This window comes from Arachis ipaensis, chromosome B07 (genome assembly GCF_000816755.2).
Source record: "Arachis ipaensis cultivar K30076 chromosome B07, Araip1.1, whole genome shotgun sequence".
In the NCBI taxonomy this organism is placed as follows: Eukaryota; Viridiplantae; Streptophyta; class Magnoliopsida; order Fabales; family Fabaceae; genus Arachis; species Arachis ipaensis.
The window spans coordinates 17183296-17199131 of NC_029791.2; the positions used below are offsets into that span (position 1 = coordinate 17183296).

Below are 15836 nucleotides of genomic sequence, written 5' to 3' on the forward strand. Positions count from 1 at the left end.
AACTGAAACAGTGAGACCACCAGAAGTTTATCAAAGCTCAACACCTGTCCGAAAGCCCAGAGAATGGAAATCTATGAGGGGTTATCCTCATGATTTCATCATTGGTGATCCCTCTCATGGTGTAACAACAAGATCCTCCACCAAAAGGCAAACCGAACCTAACAACTTTGCTTTCTTGTCACAAATGGAGCCTAACAATGTCAAACAAGCTCTTGAAGATCCATCATGGGTCAAGGCCATGCAAGAGGAGCTAGCTCAATTTGACAAGAATAAGGTTTGGACATTGGTACCTTATTTGGATGGTATGAAGGTAACGAGTACTAAGTGGGTATTTAAAAATAAACTTGGTGAGGATGGACAAGTTGTTCGTAACAAGGCTAGATTAGTGGCCCAAGGTTACGATCAAGAAGAGGGTATAGATTTTGATGAGTCTTTTGCTCCGGTAGCTAGAATGGAAGCAATTCGGTTGCTTCTTGCCTATGCCGCCCATAAAGGTTTTAAAATGTTTCAAATGGATGTTAAGTGTGGTTTCCTTAATGGCTTTATTGATAGAGAAGTGTATGTGGCACAACCCACCGGTTTCGAACATAAAGAGTTTCCAAATCATGTTTTCAAATTAACTAAGGCTCTTTATGGTCTTAGACAAGCTCCAAGAGCTTGGTATGAAAGGCTTAGTGCCTTCTTGTTGGAAAATAAATTTCAAAGGGGTACCACCGACACTACTTTATTCATTAAAGCATCTAATGATGATATACTCCTTGTTCAAGTTTATGTTGATGACATTGTATTTGGTTCGGCTAACATTTCCTTGTGTGAAGAGTTTGGAAAACTCATGACTAGTGAGTTTGAAATGAGTTTAATGGGAGAGCTTACTTTCTTTCTTGGCCTCCAAATTAAACAAACTCCTAGTGGAACTTTTATTTACCAAAGAAAATATGCAAAAGAACTTATTAAAAAGTTTGGCCTAGAAAATTCCAAAGCAATGGGTACACCAATGCATCCTAATACAAAACTTGAAAAGGATGATGATGGCCAAGATGTGGATGAAACAAGGTATAGAGGAATGATAGGTTCACTCATGTACCTTACCTCCTCTAGACGGGATATTGTTCAAAGTGTGGGTGTATGCTCAAGATTTCAATCTCACCCAAAAGAATCCCATCTTACGGCTGTTAAACACATCATTAGATACATTAAGGGAACTTGTGATTATGGCTTGTGGTATCCTAAATCTGATGAATTTTGTGCAGTAGGGTTTTGTGATGCAGATTATGCGGGAGATAGAGTGGATAGAAGAAGCACGTCCGGAATGTGTTACTTCCTTGGAAGCTCACTCAACATGTGGTCAAGCAAGAAAGAAGCCACAGTGGCTGTATCCACCGCTGAAGCAGAATACATTTCCGCATCTGCATGTTGCACTCAATTAATATGGTTAAAAACACAATTGGAAGATTACAAATTAAAAATCAATAGTATACCCTTATTTTGTGATAATATGAATGCTATAAACATTTCAAAAAATCCTATTTTGCACTCACGAACTAAGCACATTGAGATAAAATATCACTTTATTAGGGAACATGTACAAAAGGGAACTATTGATATTCAATTTGTAAAATTTGAAGACCAAATTGCTGATATTTTTACAAAATCCCTTTGTGAAGACAGATTCTGTAGCTTAAGAAAAAGTTTGGGAATGTTTGATTTAAGTTTCATTGAAAATTTATGAATTTTTAACTCTGCCCAGTTTTGTCTCGTAGGTTTGGACGAGATAAAAATGCAAGCTTGTTGGAAGAGCTATGATCAAGGGGGAGGCAACGCAGAATTCAAATTTTATGGGCCCCACCAAAATTCCTTGACCCCACATTAACTGTTATGGTAGTTATCTCTCTACAAATAAGAATCTTCTTCTTGTGTCATCAAATCCTTTTGGAAGTGGTTATTGTCAAATCAAAATCTTTCTCTCCATCTAATCCCTTGATTTAAGGCAACAACTTTTTAGTTTTAGATTTCAAAAGTTAAAAGGAAAATTTTTTTGGGTAATAACCACCCATAATGGTCATTAACTGCCCACTAATGGTCATTACTCACTCCATATTCTCTCTCCAACCCTCATTTAATGCGTCACTTACCTTACATCTCCCTTCCACTCAATTTGGTTATCTCCATAACCTTTCATATTTCATTCCTCCATCACCATGAAAAAAAAAATCGCGCCAAGAAAGAGTGAAAGGCTTCTATTCTCTCAAAAACAGTCTACTCTACAATCACACACACACATTCACATCCATTCTACATCATCTTCCTCACCCTCACCCCCATCAAAACGCACAGACACAATGAGAAGAAAAGTCATTGCCATAAAAACCTCCTCAAGGAAGAAGAAAAGTTTTCCCGTGACGGAAGAAGAGGAGTCTCATACTTCTCCCATTCCTTCCCCCCCCCCACAATCACCACCAAAGAGATCAACTCCCCATGCATCCGGGAAGAGTGCTCAAAAGTCAAAGGGTTTTGCTCTTCATGACACCACCGAACCACCAAACTTGGAATCCCTGGAATTCAGAAACAAGTATGGCAAGACTCACTCCCACTTTGATCCTAGCAGATTCAACTCTTGCACTTTGTTTGAGTTTCACAATGAGGTTATGGAAAAACGTCATCTATGTACAACCTATCTTGTGAATCTCGACACTCTCACTAACAAGGGCATCAACATCTCCTCTCTGTTTGAACTCCTCAACTGGAAGCCCCTTCTTCTGATTCAGAAACCAGTCTATCCTGGCCTCGTCCGAGAGTTCTACGCCAATATGCGACTCATTGATGGCACTCTTCATTCCTATGTCAAACGGGTTCAAATAGCCCTTGATTCTGAGACCATTGGAGCGGCCCTAGGCTTCAAGGATGAAGGACCACGAGCATATATGGTAGACAAATGGGACACACAAGTTGGCGTTTCATACAAAGCAGTTCTTCAGCACATTTGCGAGAACCTTTCTGGCTTGCATGGAACGATTCCAACCCACAAAGCTCTAGGACCAGTCAACTCTCTGCTCCATCGAATCATCACCCATATTTTGACTCCCCAAAGTGGCTCACACAACCGAGTAACATTTTCTGACTGTCTCATCTTATTTGCTTTGGTTACCTCTACTCCTATATCTTTTGGCTATATTATGATTAGGCATATGTGGGATTCTGTTAGAAGCACCAAAAAGGCTAATTTGCCTTATGGAATGTTTTTAACAAGAATTTTTGAATACTTTAAAGTTGATTTGTTGAATGAGGCAGTGGAAAACAAAGTATCCTCCATTAGAGGAGGAGGAGCGACTAAAGGAACCAAAGGGGGCAAATCTGTGGCTTCAGACAATGACAATGAGACTCGGCCAGAGTCTTCCAAAACAGTCAAATCCATCAAAGAAATTTTGGGTGAATTCTCCAACATGGCAGATATGATGATTCAAACTCACAAAGAGACTCGCAAGCAAGCCTCTGAGAGCGAGAAAGCTTGGAAAAATTGCAAAGAAAGGGTCGGCCTGATGCTAGCATCTCTTAAGGAGGATCTGGACGGTGAAAGTGAAGGAGGCGCTGAGGAAGAAGATATTAATTTTTCTGATGATTAAATGACTGTTTTTACTCTGTTTGATATTGGCTCCATTAGGCTCAATTTGTTTTTTGTAGGAGCATGACTTGATACTCACTGCTCTAGGATAATCTCTAGGATACTGTGATATACTTTTGCTACTTTACTTTGAATATTTTGCTATGTTGATCATGTTTTGTGTAGGTGCCCCCATGATGACAAAAGGGGGAGGAAATTTATGTTCCCAAAATTGAAATTGAAACAAAACAGGGGCTGGAAAAACAGGGGATGAGAACAGGGGCTGAAATTTTCAAAATTGAAAATTTATGATCTCGCTTGATTCAAAGAATGCATGTGTTCAAAAAATGAATATTGTTATAGCATTTGTTTTACTATGGTCCCTGCTGTTTGAACTGCATGAAGCATTTGGTTTATCATGATTAGTTAATACTAATTTGGCATTTGGTTTATAATGATGTTTGATTTATCTTCAATGCCTGGCTGTTGACTCATCATTTATAAACTTATTGAATTGAAAACTTATTTTTGGCAGTTCCTTTAAATTGTGTAATGTATTAAAACTGCTTTGTTTTGATCATGTATACTTCAAATATTTTTTCCATCATTTTGTTTTGCTCTGATATACTAACGAGAAATGTTTGGAAAATATTTGGATAGATTTTTGTTTGTATGAAAATGTTTGAGCAGTAAATCAGTTATGATATCAAATGAGTTTTGATTATCAATTAAAAACTGTTCATAAATCAAGCATTTAGCATCATAAAATATGCTAAATAACATTGTTACTTGAAGCTTGATCCAAATGTTACAGGTTAATGTTTTCCTTGGTAAAATAAGCACACATCAAGGGGGAGCAATGTGACATTTAGAAAGGGGGAGAAATTCAAAATCAAAGGGAGTATTTTTTACTCAATCTTTAAATTTCTTTCCATTTCAATTTTGATAATGTTTGTCATCAAGGGGGAGATTGATGAGTTTGGAAAACTCTTATTTAATTTTGATAATGAACAAACATTATTGAAATATTTAAATACAAAATTATTAATTTGATCTTAATTCACATTTGCTTAATTAATAATTTTGTTGTGCAGATTTTATGTTGGGCCGAAAAATGAGTTTCTAGTTTAAGCCCAATGATCAGTCTTGCTACATGTCTCTTATACCATGAGGCTGAATTATTAAATGGGCCAGAATAAATATTATTATTGCAAGCCCAAACAAATGCTTTCTTATGTGCTCTATGCTTGATCCGAAATAAATTTTATCAGGAAAGCAAATGTTATTAATTGGGCCAGCTTTAATTTCAATACTGCAAGCCCAAGTCTTATTAGTGTTGAATGGTTCCAAGCCTGGTCCGAAACTAAGAAAGCAAATAGGCTTCATGCTTTCCAACAGATTCCATTGCTTTCTAAGAATGGATTTCAAAACTTAATAAGCTAGCCTTGGAAACATGAGAGAGAACTTGACTTTGATTTGATAGGGAGTCATTATGATTAATGCTATACGCTACTCAAAGCAAGGGAAGTAAAAGTAATCTATCAATATGTTTCAATTTCATTTAATTGCTTTTACTTTAACTTCACATTCTCTCTCATCTCTTTCTTCTTCTTCCTTCGGTCCTTGTCCAGGAAACTATGGACGCTATGCTCATCAACCAAGAAAAGGAAGAAGTTGCATGCATCAAGACCATCAAGCTGATGATGGCAAGAAAACATACTAAAATAAAAATGAGCTGTGACTAAGATACTCACCAAATATGGTTAGATTTGGTGAGGTTATCTTGAGTTCTTCATGCTCAAAATGGAAGGTAAAGATTCGGCCAGCAAGGGAGATTCTTGAAGCATGGCTTGACTTTGATTCTGTTTAACCACCACAGGGAGTAGCTAGAGTGGCGAAGTGATGGTTAAGGCAGAGATTGAAGCAGATGAAGTCATTATCATCATGAAGCATCAAGGGCCAGAAATCCATCTTGGAGAGCAAGCCAAGGATGGAGAGCTCGGATTGATGAAGGGTGATGATCAAGAAAGGACTAGAGGTAATTGCATGTTGGGTTTTGCATGGTTATCTCTTCTCTCTCTATGTGGCCGAACCGGTTCTGTTTGTTGAAGGAGGAAGAAGTTGGTTCGGTTGTTGGCTTCAATAAGTGGAGGCTTCCCTCTTCTATATTAAGGGTGAACAACCACTGTTTGGAGCAAGGAGAAAATTTGAGAGTGCAAGGCACAGTGTTCTCAGAGCTACCTGAGCTAACAGTTTTCTCTTCTCCTTCAATGTATTCTATTTAGTATTTTCTGTTTAATTTTGTCATGTCTTGAGTCTCATGGAAAAAGGAAAACAGTGAGGTTTGTATGAAAAAAGCCATAGAGCGGAAAAAGGCAGAGAGTGCAAAATTAAAAGAAAAAGCCATAGATGTCTTAGAGTTCCTTTGTTCATCTATGTTGAGTTTCATGATTCTGTGGGAATCCCCTTGTAAGTTGGGTTAGCACTTTACAGTTTGTAATCAGGTTGATTATAGTGAAATTCCATCATGGTTGTGATGGAGACTGGATGTAGGCTGCACTGCACTTAGCAGCTGAACCAGGATATATCTGGGTGTAATCTCTCATCTCTCCTACTCCATTTCTGTTTTCTACTGTACAGGAGCAAAAACTAAAAATGTCTCGTGCAAAGTGACGAGACAAAACAAAAAGTCTCGTGACTAGGGACGAGATAAAAGAAAAAAGTCTCGTGTCCAGAGACGAGCTAAAACAGAAAAGTCTCCTCTGAATTCAGCAAGTGTTAGCAACAAAAAGAGGGCTAAGATTCAACTCCTCCCTCTCTTAGCCACTGAAACCATCATATATTTTTCCATCGGGCTTCTCGTATTACTATTTTCTTCAATATATATTATTATATAAGCTTTAGATCTGTCATGGAACTTTGTTATCATTGGCTTTACGGCATGACATAAGGATTAAGATAATGGGATGTTGCACGTATCCGATACGCGGATCTGCAGATTAACACAATATTAATTAAAATAAATAAATAAATATATATGTTACTTTCTCAACCTTTTAGGAATTCAATTCACATTTCACCCTAACCTAACCCTAATCTCACTTCTTACACACTTCACTCTTCACGGTGCTATAACCCCAACCTGCAACCATTCACCCCCAATCTCTTACCCATTCACCCCTACCTGCACCCATTCACCCTTAATCTCTCTCCCATCCTCAGAGTCAGAGATACCAAACCACCCATTGGCCACTTCGTCTTTGTCATTCTGATCACCTCGGAAGTTGCTCGCTAGAGATCTCCTATGTTCTTCCCTCTTCGTGGCATGCTTCTTGTCGGAGTTGTTCCTCGCGAAGTCGCGTAGTCAGGTTCACCTCCTTTGTCGCGTTCTCGCCGATCACCGCTGCTTCCTCTACGACCTTGGTTCGTGCACTACAAGAAAAATACTCATTCAGCTACACTTTTTTTAAGCTACATTTGAAAAGCGTAGTCTATTCATAGAATAGGCTACGCTTTTTTCCGTGTTGCCTTTTTATAAGAGAAAAGGATACACAATTGTGGCATCATTTAAAAAGTGTAGCCTTAGGTATTTTAGAAATCACTTATAAAGCGTAGCCGTAGGTTGATATCTATAGGTTCACTTTTCGTATCAAAGGAGACGCTTTTAGAGAGTAGCCTATTTATTAAGTTTTGAGTATGTTTTTAAAGTGATGCCTAATGTGTCTAGAATAAAAAATTTAACACTTAGGTGAATTTTTTCCCTCCTCTTAACTTTTTCCCGGTCTAAAGCACACACACTTTGTAATCTCACACTTGGTGAAAATTTTCACTCCAAAGCTCAGAAGTCACCCTTTCAGTAAAGAAGAAAACCCTCCAAGTCCAAAACACAAAGGAAACCCTTTCAAAAAACCCTGCCTCCTGCACCGCGCGAAGATCGTGAAGCCTCACCGTCGCGAAGATCATCGCACCCCAGTCCCCACTCACCACTCAGCGCCACACCATCGTGAAGATCGTGAAGCTCACACCGTCGTGAACCCTCCTGCACTGATCGTCACGTGCCGCCCATACCATCGTCGATCTCTGCGCTTCTCGTCGTCCTCTCTGCGCTTCTCTTCGCCATCAGATGATCAGATCAGAGAAAAATTTCACCCCCTCACCTTCGCAACTCACCTTCCAATTAATTGTTCAAAACCCTAACCCTAACTCACCTTCGCCACGCACACACCAAGATCCGAGAGAATGAGTGAACCAGAGGGAGGAGAGGAGAAAGACAGAGATGAGAGCGCGAGCGAGAGAACAGAGAGTGAAAGGGGGTCACCGTCGCAACGCTGCCATCGCCATCGCCATCCACCGAACCCTAAACCCACACAACACAAACATGGTGAAGGTGCGGATCAACACTGCGTTGCTCCAATGTCTACGACCTCACTCCCAAGGTAGGAAAAACACTTCTCTATTCTCATATTCTTTTTTTTTCTAATCTTCAATCAAAATTAAATCCTTACTAATTATTTTAATTTTGATTTTGATCTCAATCTTATTATGCAGACGTATGTCTTCAAGCTGATGAACAGTAGCGGAGTTTTGGAATCCGGCGAAAGCGAAAAGGTCCTCCTTCTCATGGAAAGTGGCGTCAGATTGTACACCAATGTGTACATGCGGTAATCCTTCAATCTTCACATCATTACGTTCTAATTTATTTATTATAGTTTCAATTTTAATAATAGAGCATTCAGTGATCTTAATTTAATTGGTTGTTTGATCATGATTATTATAGTGACAACAATACTCCTTCTGGTTTTACTCTCAAATTGAGGAAGCATATTCGGACTAGGAGGATTGAAGATGTTAGGCAGCTTGGCTATGATAGGGTATTACCCCTACCTTTTTTGTTCTCCTATTAATCTGTAGAAATTTATTTTATGTTTTGATTTTTGTTTTCTTTAAACTGTGTCAGATTATTCTCTTTCAATTTGGATTGGGGGAGAATGCAAACTATGTTATATTAGAACTCTATGCCCAGGGGAACATCCTCCTTACAGATGCTAACTTTACTGTCCTGACTCTCCTGCGATCTCATAGGTTAATTCTTGTGCTTGTCCCTAATATCAAATCGTTCCTTCCCCTTGATATGTTATAGTAAGAACTGTGAGACATTAATTATTAATAGACAAAACAGATGAAAATCCGAATGCTTGTACTTTATATTCTTTTTACTAGCTTAACAGTGGTAGGAGTTTGTGATAAAAGAAGAATATGTCAAGACTTGAGAGAGAAAATTAGAATAGCTGTGGAGGATAAGGATACTGTGATAGTACTAAAACATTTCAAAAATACGTTATATTTAACTAAATTTTTGCAAGATCTGTTCATACAATTTTGCTTGTCTCTTTAGATTTAACTAGATTGTAAACAAGTGTTCAATTTTTCTTGATACCTTTCAATAATCACAGCATGAAGGGAATTTACTAAACTTTTATGCATTAATGCTGCTGTTCTGTATCATCATCTATTATAAAAAAGTGAATAACTGAGAAAATGATAATATATTCTTGCTTGATTCATTTTAAGGACATGTTAATTTGTACATCTACAACATGGTTTAAACTAAAATCACTTTCATTTCCAATTTTGTTCTCAATGTTCTGTAGTTCTATGAAATTTAGCACGAGTAGTTTTTGCGATTTATCCGAAATAGTAAAGTTGAGTAAAGAGTGAAAATTATAACTCTTACCATTGGTATCCATGATTCCATCATCAATGAGCTCTTGCATATTTTCTTGCAAGATAACTTTGCAGCCATGTTGTGCTAATTTATGAGACAAGTGCATTAGAGGGTTCACATGCCCTTGTGCTGGAAATGGAATAACTGGAACATGTTTGAGCTTCATCTTTTCTGGTGTTTTTTATTCTGAGACTTTTTGGGGGTGGGGGTTGCTTATTCTGACTTTTATTCCTATCATTTCTCTCTATTTCATTTCCTTGTTTCTAATTGCTTAACATATTGAAAACTGATTAATTACTTCAGTCATGGAAATCAAACATTACCATGAAAATCTGGCTTACTTATTACATTACTGAAATAGAAACTAGAACTATTGAGCATTGATAAAAATTTGTGGCATGTGATATCACAAAACAATGAGTAAATCCCCATTGTGGTTCTTGAATTTTTATTTTATTGTATTTTGTTTTTGAAGTATCAATTTGATTCTTGAGGATTACTTTGATGTCACTAACATTTAACAATCTTGAAGGCAATGCATTCTTTTAGTGCTGAATCAGAAAAGGAGTTGAGCTTTTCAAAGGTTTGATTTCATTGTTGTGCGAAAAGGAGTTGAGCTTTTGATGTTATTAGTGTCCTTTCTGCTAACACGATGAATCTCATACAGGTAATTAATATTGCTACAGAAAAAAAGCTTTGAGAATCTTCGTTCCTAGTGAACTGAGTTTTAGAACTTTTAGCAGATCAGTAGAAGTCTAGAGACTTGATGTAGTTGGAATACTTTTGGTTTAGACTTTTCTCTATGAAATAAGGTGCTGGGTTTGCAGCATTGTGAATGTTATAAAATATAAAACTATCTTTGAGGAGCATTTTCACTACTAGGGTATGACTTGATTACTAGAAGAGTTGATATAGTTCAAATATGTCTAGTTTGATTGGACCAAAATTTTTGTGTGTGTTTAGAGCAGGGATAATCTTATTGTTATTGATTCTTTTGTTGTTGGTAGTACTGTCTTTTAAGTTGTGGAATAGGGAGAAAATGGTCATTTATTTACGTTTTTCTGGATGGAGAATGGAAGGAGAGGGTTTTTCAAGTCTTTGTGGGAGAAGATTTTGTCTGTTTGTGAATGGAAAATTTTGTTCTTCTGAAACTTCTATCTAGTGTCTATGCTTCATTTGTTTTCATATCTCACTGCTAGTTGGTTATGCTGAGCAAAGATGTTACAGGCCTTAGCTTTATGTTATTATCATCTCTAGTTTTCTTTCCTTGCTAATTCTTAAAAAACTGCTCTGCTTCATTAGTGCTTCTGATCACTCTTGTTGGTTTCATTAGTGAATTTAGTTTATTATGCATATTATTTTTTATTATAAGGCATATTATTAGTGCTTCTGATAACTCTTTCTTATTTAATTTTTATTAGTCCTTCTGATCACTTTTGATTCCAAATTGATGATTCCATTGTTGATTTTATCAGAAGAAATATGAATTCAGAGGAAGCTGCACAAATTCCTAGAAGAACTACAAGGTCTTTAGCTTCATCTTCTGCACAAATTTCTGCTTCATCTTTAGTTAAGTTTTGTTTGCTTTCTATTTCTTTTTGGTCTTTAGTTTCATCCTATATTATTATTAGTTAACTGGTTTCAATTTCGTTCCTTGGGTTTGAATTTCTTCTCCAAAATCCCTGGTTGAATCATGGATAAGAGCATGTTAGCTGGTTTGGAATCACTTCTATAATAAATTAGAAATTTGCATTTTATATCCTAGTCAAAATTAATTTTCAATCTCAGCATTCAAATCCAATCGTTATGGTGCTACATACTACATTATCTTGGATCAAAGGGTTTACAACTACTTGTGGTATAGATGAATAGCAGTGAAGATGAAGAAACCTGCCATCTGCGTCACAATCAAATAGTTACCATTACATTAGGTGCCAACTAGTCAAAATTGGCAAATTTATAGCAATGTATGAGAATGAGAGGAAGATACTTACCATTGAAAATGCTGCTCCATAATAGGGATATGCTGCTGGTATGAATCTCTCATATGGTACCTGATTGACTACTTTTAGATTTTATTTACTATTTCATATGGATATCTCATGTATTGTTTGGATTCCACCTTTTAAATCAGTAGAGAGATGACAGATCACAAGGAACAAAGTCATGTAAAAGTTTAAGAGAATCAGTTTCCATAGTTGAATCACCAATAAACTTGTATTATCGTAATCTTTCTTGTTTTTCTTTTTAAACAATGTTTGCTTTTAATAGGTGGATGTTCGGAAGGATCTGATAAGAAATTGCGCAAACACGATTGATCTTGATCAGCTAGATATTTGATGGTGCAACTTATTGTGAAGCTGAATGTTTTCCTTAGTAACCATAACAGATATTTTCATATATGCCATGGAATGCAGAGAAGCAAGCAAGGCCCCGTTTTTGTTGATGTCATTTGGTTATGAAAGAACCACTGTTGTGCACAAGGGGAATGGTCATTTGTAATGGGGGAATTTGATTTATACCAAAATGACTTCTTTTTTTTCATTTTTTTTTACATTAGAATGTAAATTTTCATTTTGTTTAAATGTTCAGGTTTTCTATCTTACAACAACCTGTAAACTTTAGAAGCTGTAGGCTAAAGATGGTACATGCAGATTGCAGATAACTGTGATGTATACAAGACATGCATTATTTTCTATGGCAACTATTTCCTGTTTTTCTGATTACTTTATAAAAGTTTTTCAATTATGAAAAAATATTTTTCTCGGTAAGTATACAATGTGGCTACGCTTTACAAGTGATGCAGTAGCACTAAAAAGCGTAGCCTATTCTGGTAAAAATGGAAGCTGAAAAGCGTAGCCTTTGGTCCTGGACAGCATCACTTGAAAAGCGTACCCTATTCTCAAACTCCAAAAGCGTAGCCCTTGTTGCAGAAAAGCGTAGCCTTTGAGAATAGGCAACGGCCGAATAGGAATCACCCCAAAAAGCGTAGCCGTAGCCCAAAAAGCGTAGCCGTAGCCTAAGGCATCATTTTTTTTTCACTTTTGGCTACACTTTTCAAGTGTACCTGAATGGGTGTTTTTCTTGTAGTGGTGGTTCATGGTTCTCGCTGGCATTCTCGTCCTCTGGCTTCCTTGACTTGACATCCTCCGTTCTCTGTTCTTGACCTCCTCCATTCTAAGTTCCTGCCACATCTCCTGATCTCCATCCTCTGTTTTTAACATATTTTATTGTTGAATTGAATAGAATTTCTGGAGTTACTAGTGTTGGAGATTCTGAAGTTCAAAGTCAACTGCATTTTCCTAAACCATCTTAGGTATTATAACAAAGTACTTGTATTAGTGTATAATAACTTCGATTATTTTCTTTTTCAATTTATTCTAACATGTTTTACTAATTTTTCAATTAGTATTTTCTTAATAGGAATACATGATTGCTGAAATTACTTGATGGCTGCTAATTTAAGAAGGGATCAACTTGTTTTACTATTGTTTTATTTTAAGCATTTGCAGATTATTTAGACTTTTATTGTGTTATAGTGTTGCTGTTTTATTTTAAATGAGACATTTAGTATTTTAGTACTTGTTGTCTTCACTTGTTATTGGAAGCGTTTGTTAGAATGTTTGGTATTATATTTACTTATTTGTATGTTTTAGTTAGTAGTTATTATTCATATATTGTATTATTTTATTTTTGTTATTTAGAAAAAAGTTTGATTAAAAATACTTTAGGAATAAATAGGTTTAAAAGTGTGAAAGAAACACTTTTATTGAATTTTTTACATAGAAATATGATTAAAAAGAGAAGGTTCAATTATGCGGATATACTCGATATCCAATCTGGTTCGCAAATGTGTGGATCGGACCAAATCGGATCTGACCCCTAAAAATGCAAATATCATATTCGATCCAATCCAATGAAAATTATGTGGATCGGATCAAATTTTTGACCATATCCAATCCGATCTACCTAAACGAAACCAAAACTGAATAAACTAAAGTGGATTTTGTCCCTCGATTTTGTCAGGTTAACTTGTTATTCTTTTTCCTTCCAAAACTAAGTACATATATTATTTATTGCAGAGACTACGTACTAGTTGAAAAGTGTTAGATAATTTAATACGTTTGACTAAATTATTATTTAATAATTTTAAATTATTAATTTTATATAAAGACAATTATATGAAAATGACTTATATGTTCTATTCATATTAGATTCTCTTTCTTCATTAAATATTCAATACTCATGACATGTACATTAAATGTATTGTCTTATTTATAATGATATTTTACGTCTATCATATTTTTTTATATTCTCTTTTGGACTAATTTTTTTACGGCATCTTTTGGGCTAAATAAGATCATTGCATTAGTGCAAAAGATAATATTGACATCATCCACCATTTTATAAAAAAAATCCCGTGTAGCACAAATAATTGTGGCTCACTTTTTATAATCTAGAAATATTATTGGTGTTTTTAATAAAAATGGATATATTTGATATAAAGTTGTCAAAATTAAATAGGTGATCGAATCAGTCAGGTTATTAGATCATTAAGTTATCAGTTCAATTGATGGATTACTAGTGGAACCGGTTAATTCAATTCTATGTAAATAAAAAATAAAAATAAAAAGTCAAAAGTTTAAAATTAAAATTTAAAATATATATTTTCATTAATATTTTAAGAATATCTAGCTATTCTAAAATAATATGGAATAAGAACAATAAGTATTTTGTTAATTTTATTCTATCATAAATATTTTTATTTTGTTTTTATATTAAAATAACTATTATTTTTAAATTTCAATAATTTATTAATTAGTTTATATCTATTATACTATTATATACTACAAGCATTTATTAAAAAAATAATATTAATAGATATTATATAATTATGAAAAGAAAAAAATGAGTTTATAATTATTGTTAAATAAAAATATAATTAATTTAAGAATAAGTGAGTTTATAACTAAAATTAAAATAAATTAAATAGAAGTAAATTATTTGATGAAAGATATCTATATGTATTATAATTTGCATATATTAATAAGAAGAATGATAGCCTAGTGGTTGTGAATGACATTTTTTTTTATTGAGGAGAAGGTTCGAATCCACCTTAAGCATTTTGTGAAAATTTTAAATTCCAAGCGGTTTGGTCGGACTAGTCTTTAATGAGTTTGATCGGTTTTCACCGGTTCACTTTAGGTTTGACTGGTTCATACCGGTTCTTTACTTTATACGATCCAAGCATTGGATTGGATCGGACCGGTATAAGTTCTAGTTTATCGATTTTTCGGTTGAATCGGTCGGTCCAGTTCAATTTTAATAACACTGATTTGGTGTATTTACAGATGGTGGACGTGTCAGATGCACAGTTTGGAGTCAGCACGTGGGCGCGTGATGCTTACTTGTCGCACTCTGATTCATTAGCGATGCAATACATGGTTGAGTGCTCTCCTTATATAAGGCAAAGTTTGGTACCATTTTATTGCAAAGAGAAAAGTTGTTTGAGTGTGTTTCTGGTGTGATGGAGGGTACCGCAAATTCGGTGGTATATTACAATGGTGAAATTATATTGAATACTCATGAGGGAGTGAGCTTTGCATATGACAATCCGTTTTCGTTTGTGGTTCCATACACTATGTCGTTCATGGAGCTTCAGAATAGTCTCTGTCAAAGCATGGAGAACGATATGTTGAGGAGAGTGAGCAATATTCTGTACCGAAATCCTGTTATAGTTTTTGGTGGTCTAATACAGTTTGTTATTATGCTGATCATTGACAAAGCAAGTATGTAGAATATGTTCCATATTCACCGACAGACTCAGGTGCGACAACCAAAGATTGATCTGTATACTGAGTTTGAAAATGTAAAGGTAGATGGGATTCAAAATGATTTAGATATAGAGGATGATAGAGCTGAAGTGTATGAAGGAATGAATAGTGATAGCGAAGAGGATTTTGAAGCTACTTATGAAGCCGGTGATGAAGACGAGGATGGTGATGTGGGGGGTGAGGCAGCAGTGGAGAATGTAGTGGTTCCTCCCATAGTTAGTCAACCAATGGACGTTTCACCTTTTATACGTAACTTGGATCTTGACGCTATGCATGCACCGAAATTTTCCAAATATGCAAACATAGGTACGGGATGAGTGAATAATATATTTTTCTTAATTTATATTTCGGATTGATCAATGAGTGATGATTTCTATTTTGTGAAGGTGTTGCTGATCCTGAGGACGGGGAGTTCAGGATTGGAATGGAATATAGTTCTAGAAAGTCAGTCATCGCAGCAATTAGAAGTTACATTATCTCTAGAGGAGTCGACTACAATGTGTTTTGAGTCTAAGCCATAGATGTAAGGGCGTGAGTGTGATTGGCTTATCCGAGCCAGCTTGATATGGAAAAAAGGTTGTTGGAAGATACGCAGATACAATGGTAGGCACACGTGCACCATGGAAACGATTTCATATGATCATTCTAAGTTGGATTCGGACACAGTTGCTGAGGCTTT

At 35.6% G+C, this 15836-nt stretch overlaps 1 long non-coding RNA gene across 1 annotated transcript; it reads right to left on the minus strand.

Moving 5' to 3' along the window:
- Positions 11054 to 11367, minus strand: LOC110264493. The gene is made up of 2 exons (XR_002350673.1): positions 11318 to 11367; positions 11054 to 11220 (listed from the first exon to the last, which is right to left on the minus strand). It is a non-coding gene; the product is annotated as an uncharacterized LOC110264493 (long non-coding RNA).